The sequence below is a fragment of the Montipora foliosa genome, unplaced genomic scaffold (assembly GCF_036669935.1).
Source record: "Montipora foliosa isolate CH-2021 unplaced genomic scaffold, ASM3666993v2 scaffold_382, whole genome shotgun sequence".
NCBI lineage: Eukaryota > Metazoa > Cnidaria > Anthozoa > Scleractinia > Acroporidae > Montipora > Montipora foliosa.
The window spans coordinates 76,587-87,500 of NW_027179682.1; the positions used below are offsets into that span (position 1 = coordinate 76,587).

The 10,914-nt window shown below is 40.1% G+C and overlaps 1 pseudogene; it reads left to right on the forward strand.

Annotated features, from left to right (window-relative positions):
- The first annotated feature begins 7,128 nt into the window (after nucleotides 1-7,128).
- On the forward strand, nucleotides 7,129-8,997 carry LOC137987700 (uncharacterized; annotated as a pseudogene).
- Nucleotides 8,998-10,914: the final 1,917 nt, after the last annotated feature.

Consider the following 10,914-nt stretch of genomic DNA (forward strand, 5'->3'; position numbering starts at 1 on the left):
GAGCCTCGTGCTCGTTACCTGATAGACCGTGGAGAGAATTTACAAGTTTTGACAATTTGGGCATAAGTGGCTAAAACACAAAGAAATAGCTGTACACTCCCCAAACTATCGAAAATTAGAGAGCTTTGAATGGATTGGGTAGACGGGCATCAACTCAGCTCATTCCTCGGCTCTCTCCCTTTCCTTTGACCCAGATGTGTTCAAATTTCGCAAACTGAAAGTAGCTTACCAAAAAAATCAGTGACCGTTCGTGCCGCTTAGAAGTCGCAGTTGCCTTTTGGAGCCCGCATTTATCGGGCTATCGCAGAAGGTAAAGAATAAAACTCGAAGACTAAGAGTAGCCCAAAATTTTCTCAAGGTTGGACTGACGAGAGAGACGCGAGCGCGTGTGAATCAAAGGGGCTTAATTGCATTCTGTCCATACAAGGTCTTCCTTTTACCAAACAAAGCATTTAACGCGCCATTTAACGTGTCACTTATAACGTATCTGGTAGAACCATGCAAGATACATTCCAGATGTATATGTGTGTTACCAGCAGGTGTGTTACGTGTGGAGGACGCGCACGAGAGTTTGCATAAAAAGACACGCACACTGGACTAAACGATGTCTAGAAGTGATTATAAATTATCAAATAGCCATGTATGTAAAAAAAATGGAAACATGACATCTTACTTGCGACTGTTACCCAAATGTACGTTCCTCGTTGCCAGACGATTAACATACGGATACATAGAGTTCAGACAAGGAGTATACAAATGCAAACGAAAATTCGAAGGCTCGCGGGTAACTATAACAGAAACTTTCTCAACTCGTAAATGTTTCAGTATTTTAAATTTTACAGCTGCGTAAAAGATATCCTTGCAAATCTTGTTTAAGTTCAGAAGAGATTTTCCTGCTCAGATTGTGCGAGGACTATGAAAAGGTTTTAAAACAGAATAGCCTTCCCAACTGTAACACGGTTTACCAACGTATCCCTATATGGCAATCTCGGTTATTTTAGTTTTCTGGGCAAAAATAAATATTAGCGCGTTACTCGTGTTACTAGTACTGTGTGTGGCGTTTCAGTGATGACTATACAGCTGTTTGGAGAAAGGTTAAAAGTACGATTGACAATCGCGAAAGGCATTGTGAGGAGTATTAAATTCACAGATTCCTTGACCACCTTTCTCGAAAAAACTATACGCCCAGTCTTTTGATCCATCTTCCAAAAATGGGACTGTTCTTCACATTACGAGGTGTGCGAATGATTTGTTGCATATGGGAGCAATTGTGGGAAATCAATTAATTTAATTAAGTTTCTCGAAAATTGATCATTAGGCTTTGTAATGAGGTGAAAATGAGCTGCCGGGTGCTTTTCGGAAATCCCGCTGGATCACAGGCATGCAAGACTGGCAGTTAGGTTCAATGTCATGAAAGAAATCTTGGGAAATGAGGCGCGAGAAAATTAAAGGCAGCGAGGAAGACTCTTCATTGTTTTATCGGTGATAAAAAAAACGTTGCATTACGTGCGACATGATAGCTTAACACATCTTGAGGGAACCCCTATGGAAGACTTGTTGAGGTCTAGTCCCATTATTATGTCCTGCACTTCATGTATAAGGATTCCACGAAATACAAAACTATTTAAATAGGACTGTTTAATGTAATTAGACAGCTAAAGCGGACGGCAACTGACAAATAATTTTTCAACACCCCATACCGTCGTTTGACACCTACGACAAAGTTTCATTATATCTATAATATTTTATCATATCTCTTTATCTCTAACCGTCTAAGTGGAAGGAGAACGAGAAATGTGAAGTACTTCCATTCCAAATGTTCAGTCAATAAGAGAGTTAAATTTTAGGCGGACGATCTGCTTAAATCGGTGAGGCCCTTTTAGGGGTTTTAGGGATAAGGGATAACTGACGAATTAATTATAGGGATAAGGGATAACCGAGATAGTAATAGTTATAATAAAAAATAGCTTTGATATCTCAATTATTATAATTTTGGTCATTTTTTGCCGAGTATTCACATCACTGGCGACTGGTAATGAACAGTAACGGGCCATTTATCAGTCGAAATTCAAGCAAGATGTCCACTTTAAAATTGCCCCTTACTGTCAAATTCCAAGAATAAGTAATTTTAGGGATAACAGTCTCAGTAATTGTAGAGATAAGGGATGACTAAAACTCCCCTAAACAGGGCCTCAACACTAATCTTTTTAGCTGTTATTTCCGGCATTTTTTTCTGCGAGACAAATTTTGGCTATAAATTCTACCATATTTCCGATATAAAGAAAGAAAAAAATGACTCTCTTCTCTTCTTGTAACGGTACAAAAAATAAAAAAAGTAAAGTGGTGCATTTATATAGCGCCCTTATCACACGTCTCAAAGGCGCTTTACCATGATCAATTTACCCCCAGCGGACTGGAAGCATATACAGGCGCAAATTGCAGCCGCTTCTAAACAGTCCATGCATGCTGGTACTCATTTTACCGACCTCGGAAGGATGGAAAGCTGAGTGAACTTTAGCGGGAAAGAAGGTCGGCAAATATTCCAGTCTCAGCAGAACCGGGAATGGAACCCGGGACCTTAGGGTTGGAAGGCAGAGATCTTACCATTGCGCCAACCCCTCACAACTATTTGAATTTAGTTTGTTCAGTGTAAACATTTTAAATCTAGTAGTTCAGTATTGTCACAATTGTAAAAAGTACCTCCGGTAGCCTTCTAGTTTCACCAGACGCATGCGGTTCTGGTGAGATCACTGTTTCAGACACATCCTCAGCATCTGCAGCTGCAGATGGCTCGCCAGTATCCTCAACGAATAAGACATTACTGGGATGGTCAATTCGGATAGCAGCAAGGTGATCACTTCGACAAAGTTTGCAAATTCCTGGAAAACAGTTAATTGCGATGAGCTTTGTTGGACAAAATGCGAAACTAAAGAAATACTGTCACCTTTACGGTGCACATATGCAAAATCATACTAATTTTGCCCTCTTACCTGCACCAATCGGAACGAGTGCGTTCCACTTTGCCATTATTTCCTCGCTCATTGCGAGATTAGCTCCCCTCTCTGGCTTGCCTTTCCGATTTCCATGCAGAGGGTGTGCACATTTTCTCCTAGGCTGCCAAAATGATCCAAGTTCGGCACGGTGCGCTGGACATATTGTCATGTTGGCTCCATCCTCACGAAAATGACCAGTACGAGCAAGAATTAAATCTTTCTCTGTTGGAAGACTAGTTTGACCCACTTTTATCGTCCTCAGATGCGACCTGATATCTTTCTTACAAGAAGTCAGAGGAAAAAATTCCTTGACCCCTGGATAACGCTTAGAAATGTCACAATTCTTGTTTGAATGAGCTGCAAACGAGCAAGAAAGTAAAGCCATTCGCCTGAGATCCTACACGTAGCCTCGCAAGTTAAAAAATGAGCACTGCATTGTCGCGGAAAAGATCTTAAGCCTGGTTCAGACGCCGCTCCACTTATGTGCCGAACCTAATTGAATTAACTCCGACTTTGGTGCGACATTGGCGCGACATCTGATTCAGACGGCGCGCTATGTGTCGAACCTAATCTTTGTTTCACTAGGGAGAAAGGTAAAGGCCTGGGTCCGATACCATCTTTTTCGCGCCATAATTCAACTTTCAGGATGGTGACTGTGAAGGAATGGATAGCTCTGATTAGAGAATTTTAAAAAAAAAGTTAAAAAAAAAAAAAAAAAAACTTAACTAGGGAGCAGCACTCTGCGAACTATAACTGTAAAACTTGTTTATTCTCCAACGCGTTTCGTCTAGCTAACGTAGACTTCTTCAGGGAGTTTTACAATAATACATTAAACGCCTGTATTTAAGCCACTCTTTATGCCGAACCTAACTGAGGAGTTAAGTACGGCAAAAGAGCGACGTCTGAATCAGTTTGGTATGGTAGTTTTAATTTGGTGTGGCAAAAACTTTGAGCTCGACAGGGGTCTGTCGCATTATTCGACATTGGAGCTGCCGAACCAAATGCAGACATTGACTCTTCCCATAAGTCCCTCCGAGAACTTGTTTAAGGCTCCAGCACTTGGCTAAGTAGCCTGAATTCTGGCTGTTATACACAATTGTGGTCTCATTCACACAGAAGCCCTTCAAGCTAATCCTGCCAAGCCGACCACATGCTGGAAAGGTCAGACCATGCCCTACTCTTTTCGAATAGTGTGTGGGCACTTTAATGAACAAGGGCTGTGAGACGGGACCTCCGGCTTATCGTTCTTATCCGAGAAGCGCGTGCTCCCAAGTTTTATTAGGGCAAATATTAGGGCAAGGCATGAGAAACGATGTTTTGGGGGCCACGATTTTAGCTAAAACCGTGCCATCAGATATGAAGCGGCGTCTGAACCGGGCCTCAGTTAAAAACTGATATTTCCGGTTAGCACCACGTGACGTTTTTTAGCGTAGGGAATCATTTGTAACAAATTATGTATATTTCGATAACAAGAAAAGACAAAAAAAAAACATTTTTAGGTTCAACATGTGATAAAACAGGATCTTATACAACTTTCCTGCACTTTAAAAAATCACTCAACCAACGGATGTAACAAACGAATGGACAGTGTTAAAGGGCCGATTTACACAGTACGATTTTGTCGCATGCGACAACAGCTTACGACGGGCCCACGACATGATGTACGATTGGTGTGTACGTCTGCAAAAATGTCATAGCATTTTAAAACTTGTTTTAAAACGCTCCGACAATGGTAAAGTCATGTCGTAGGCCTGTCGTGAGCTTGTCGCATGCGACAAAATCGTATCGTGTACATCGGCCAGTGGTCTGCAACCACTGTTCAAGCTCACGGGCTCATGTTGTTGTTGACGTTGAAATCGACGTGGAACTAAATCGATCGATAGCGCTGAATATGATATTGTTTATTCGAGGTTTTTTAAAACCATACTTAAAGAAGAAGCCTCTGATTGGACTCAGGACTCGACTACCCTGACAAAAGGATTATTTTAGAGGGGAATGCGACAAAGGAAAATTGTGCACACGAAAATATTCAATGCCACTGTGTGTAGGTGAGTGTTGGCATTTAACAAACTAGAATTTTCGTGACTGATAGCTATTCAGCATGGTTTTGAAAACAACCCAAACAAGATGATAATGACCAGGAAAATTCATACTAGCAGAAAATTGGTTAACAAATTAATTAAGGCAGATTTTTATTTCCGTATAGCCTGCGAGCAGGCTCTCTCTCTTCGGTGGGAGAGAAGGAGAGCCTGCACGCATCCCTTTGAATTTTGAATGCCGCCTCCTGATGTCACGCTGAGAGAGCTGTCAAAAATTAGCCAATCAGCGCGCACCAGAAGTAAACATTGAAAAAAAACACAGAAAACAGAAACCCACGCGTTGTGTATTTCAATTTGCCCGAGGCAGAAACTAAAAAAAACTGTAAAGGAAGGAAGCCTTCGCCAGAAAAGCCTAACAACTATTGCTGATGCTGTAAAGCGTAGCTGAATATTCAGTACGGTAATTCGTCGAAGTCCCTTCCGCGGAAAAAGTGTTTCGTTCGTCAGGGAAAAATTTAGCACACAAACTTCAAACGACGGGAATCGTAATAGAGACATTCGTTTTCCCTGACCGCATCTCCACTGTGTGAGACTCGTCGACCACAACTGCTGCCAAATTTCGGTAAAGCGAAGCGGAATTATCTTTTTAAATTTATTTTAATGAAATACAGACATTACAACTGCTACATCACACTTTAATACTAGACAGATATTCTAATACCTACACCATTTTATTTCAATTGTGGTTATAGATATGTATTTTACTAATTCAATAATTTGAAAATTGGAATATTTTGTTTTCAAGTGTATCGGAGTATTGCGGAGTTACGAGGAGATCGAGCAATCATTTGTGGAGTCGCCTTTTCGGCTTAGCCTAATACTTGCTAAAATCGTGTAGAGTTCCTCTATCGTTAAATCAGCAACAGAGGCAGCCACGGTGACATGAAGTCGCCCTCGTATTTTGGCCGCTACGAAAAACAGTTGGGAAATAAGACTTTTCTCGAATTCTGTGGATAACAGAGATAGAACTTCCTTCCTTCCAGTAGAGAGGCCATTGCATCGCGTTGCCCGACCTTTAATTATGTAAAGTTATGGTAAATTGCAACATTCTACAATTTGAGGCTTTCTTGTTGTCGGAGCTTGTCAATGGTGACGTCACGAGGTAATTTACTTTCAGCCAATCAGTATTTTGCGTCCAAAATTTGGACGCGACATTCAAAATACAAAGCCATGCGGGCAGGCCCTCATTCTACCCCCAACCCCAGTCCCTCAGAGGGCCTGCTCGCAGGCTAATTTCCGTATTGATGTTATGACATTGGAATTGAGGCGTTATTACAATTTCGTACGAGATATATTTCAGTTATCTTTGCCTTCAGTTACCTTTATTTGCCGTAAATGAAATAAACAGACAGCGTAAGTCCTGTTAATCTTAAAATTGCGTTTTATAACTAGTACTGGAAGGGTTATTTTCTTTGATTTGCCGATGTCTCTCTGTTGGACATGGTCGCTGTGCATGTTCCTGCAACGCCTATTGACGCCATAAAAGAACAGATGCCAAAAGTTTTATTCTGGCTCTTGTCAGAGCAAGGATGGATGTTAATCATAATATAAATAGGTTTCCGAATGAAGCTTGAACTTTTACTAAATTTGAATCAGAAGTTGACCTAAATTTCATGTTAGCAAAATCTTTCGTGACTTGGGTGGGTATTGACAACTCTTGATTGGCACCTGTCAATCTGTATGATTTGAAACCACTGTGGTAAGCTACTGAAGGACCAGTCTACTTTCAGGAAAAATGATAATAAAATTGTTTGTATTCTGTGGTCAGGAAGCTTTTTTGATTTCGATGCTAATTTTGGTTCAATTTTGAGAATTTTGGCCCTAAAACCAGGGGGTGGTCTAAATACCTTGAGAAAAATCCCAGAGCCAACCCACTCGGTCTTTCAGGGTTGCTTGGAGTATCCTTCATTTTGGCCAAGTTTCATCGAAATCGGTGTGATGGCTTGTATCACACCTGCCTGGTCCTCTCATGAACTCAGTCTTTAAAAAATCTTCAAGATTTACATGCACTAATTCAACAACAAGATATAGACGAGATGTCGGACGAGATGTTGGACTTTACATTGGCTCGTTTTGTTGCAGAAGTGAGAAAGGAAGATGGCCAAAAAACTGGAAAAACTCTATATGAAATTTTGAGTAGCATTCAAATGTATTTACGTGTGCAATGTAAGCGAAATATAACTTTGATCGACAAGAAAGGTTGTACATTTAGAAATCTGAATTCTGCTTTAAACTTTGTAATGAAAGAAAGAGCACGGCAAGGTATAGGAGTAGATGTTAACCAGGAAAATTTGATAACACAGGAACAAGAAAACTATTTGTGGGAACATAGTTTTCTTGGTAGTGAAAATGTAGAATTGCTTTGCGATACGTTGGTTTGGGTTTTAGGCGTTAATTTTGCTCTGAGGGCCGGGCAAGAACACAGAAACTTGAGACTAAGAAATTCACAGTTGTCTTTACAGTATGACGAATTGGGGCGTGAATTTTTGCAGTATACCGAGGATATCATTAAGACAAATAATGGGGGATTGAGTCATTTGCGTATCAAAAGGAAAGTTGTTTGGGCATATAAGAATTTGACAAATGTTCAGCGATGCCCGGTTTAGCTGTATAAAAAATACTTCTCTCACGTGCCAAATGAAGTTAGTGACAACGCATTTTATTTGCGCGCTTTGCCAAAGCCAAATGGGGAAATATGGTACTACAAAAAGGCAGCAGGGAGAGAAACTTTAGGAAATGTGGTAAAGAAAATTATGAAAAAGGCGCAGTTCGATGGGCACAACACTAATCACTCTCTGAGGCGTTCTTGTGCTACACGATTGTATGATAGTGGTGTTCCAGAACAACTTATCCAAGAAACCACTGGCCATCGGTCTTCCGATGGTGTCAGAGCGTATAAATGTACCTCATCGGCACTCAAAAGGGAAGCAAGCAAAATTTTGCAGGGTTCTCTTTCAAAAAAGGCTGTAACTGATGTAGAGAAAAAGGAGGAAAACGGTGCTAGGGAAAATTATATCGCACCAGAGGTTAAAGTAGTGAGCCCGGAAAAATGTGATCAAGAGGGTAGTAATCAGTCAGTAGTTGTTAGCACTAATTCCACTAGAATTGTTATTTCCTATAAATAAACTGATGAATACTTCTTAATACAATAAATTGTGTTCTATACTATCAGTCTCCGTGATTGCATTTATTTTTAAGTTTTATTTGATCAAAATGACACTTCGAAACAAAAAATTAAGTTGCAATGAACGAGAATTAAACGCAAACGGTACTGTTGACAAGGTTGTAAGCTATCAGTTTTTGCGCACTTTATACATTAAATTTCCTAAAACAGGCTGCAATATTTTAAATAATTGTAGCCTGCACACTGCAATATTTTTAATATTGCGGCCTGCTCACTGCAATATTTTTAATATTGCAGCATGCTTATTTAGCGCGTAGAATTATATTACCCCTGATAATTTCCCTGCTAACAAAAAGGACCGCCTCCGTTTTCCTCAGACAGTTGTTTTGCCATATTAAAGACTACAATCGTTGATTTAATGCAGACAGAGAACAATAGAATTTCATGGGGATTAGTAATTATTGTTTCGAACTTAACAGTTGGTTCTCCTTTTGTCATCTCTGATCATGCTGCTGTTCACTTCCAGCTATCGCTCAATAAGCCGCCGCTCGACAAGAAGATTATTTCATTCAGAAAGCTTCGATCTTTTGACTTTGATAATTTTTGTGTTGATGTTATGGATTCTAGCCTTACTGATCTTTTTGCCTCGTCATCTTCATCCTTGGATTATTTGTTTGATCAATATAACAAAGTCCTTACTTCTATACTTGAGGCTCATGCTCCACTGCAAGACCGACAGTTACTCTGCGTCCCGCTGCACCTTGGTATTCTGAGGAGATAAATAATTTAAAGAGATCCCGTAGAAAACTTGAACGACGATGGCGAATGACCAAACTACCTTCTGATCGTAAGTTGTTTATTGAGGGATGTAATGCTGTCAACAGCTTAATTCGTGACTCCAAGAAGAATTATTTCTCATCATTAATTAAGGAGAATCAGTCAAGTTATAAACAGCTTTTTAAGATAATTGAAAAACTACTACAAAGGAAAACAGATATTCAATATCCCCCCTGCAAATCGCCCACTGATCTTGCTAACAAGTTTATTGAGTACTTCACTACAAAGATAGATAGAATACGGGGTCATATAATGACTGCTGCTCCCTCTCATCGAGATACAGTTCCTGATGTTGACAACGCCTGTTCATATTCCTTTGATAATTTCAAAACGGTAACAGCGGATGAAGTTCATACATGTATCATGAATCTGGCTGCTAAGTCATGTGCTCTTGATCCTCTTCCGGGTTACGTTACAAGAAATGCACTTGGTGTTCTGTTGCATTTCATTTCGAAAATAATAAATATTTCGTTGGAAACTGGTCAGATGCCTTCGCAACTCAAGGTTGCCATGTTACGCCCACTTCTTAAGAAATCTTCTTTGGTTCACACGCAGTTCTCTAATTATCGCCCTGTGTCGAATCTTTCATTTATCAGCAAAGCAATTGAAAAATTGGTAGCTAATCAACGTATCTCCTACATCAACGAATATGAGTTAAATGAGACAATTCAGTCAGCGTACAAACAGTACCACAGTACTGAAACTGCACTCATCCGTGTCCACAATGATATTCTTTCTGCCATTGATAATCGTCGAATCGTAATTTTACTGCTGTTAGACCTTTCTGCGGCCTTCGACACAGTTGATCATGCCTTTCTCCTTTCTCGTTTACGTGTACGATTTGGGATAGCTGGAAAGCCTCTATTATGGTTGCAATCTTGTTTATCGAATCGCATGCAATGTGTTTCCGTCGATGGTGGTACCTCTATTAAACGTGACCTTGTATGTGGAGTGCCACATGGATCTGTCTTGGGACCCATTTTGTATTTGCTTTATACTTCGCCGCTTTCAGACATCGTAAAGAAATTTAACTTGAGCTATCATTTTTATGCTGATGACTCACAGCTATACTTGTCTTTCCAACCAACCGTACTGGGTGATAGGGATCTAGCGGTGTCTAACATCGAGAGCTGTGTGAATGAAACTAATCATTGGATGATGGTTAATCGCCTTAAATTAAATAAAGGCAAGACTGAATTATTGGTGATCTCCGCTAAACATCTTCCAGGACCAATCCTTCACGAAATTTTAGTTGCTGGTGAAACTATTCACTCCGTATATAAGGCGAAAAATATCGGCACTATGTTCGATAGCCATTGTTTCTTTGATGATCATGTTACTAACGTTTGCAAATCTTCGTTTTATCACCTGCGAAATATCAGCTATATCAGGAAGTATCTTTCTGCGACCACTACTGAATTGCTGGTTCATATGTTTGTATCTTCGAAGTTAGATTACTGTAATTCTCTTTTGTATGGCCTACCAGCCTACACTATAAAAAAAGCTACAACACGTCCAGAATGCCGCGCCGCGCCTCGTCACACTTACAACAAAGCATGATCACATTACCCCTGTTCTTTTTAATCTTCACTGGCTTCCCGTTAATCAACGTATTATTTTTAAGATTTTGCTTATAACCTACAAGGCACTTAACAATTTGGCACCATCGTACATTTGTGATTTGCTTACATCTTACACTCCATCACGTCAACTACGCTCATCATCCAAGAACCTTCTGGTTTGTCCATCCTTTAACTTGAAAACATATGGCGCAAGATCTTTCTCTGTAGCAGCACCATCATTATGGAATACTTTGCCATGTGAGATTAGAAACGCTCCGTCTGTGTCTTTTTTTAAAAGT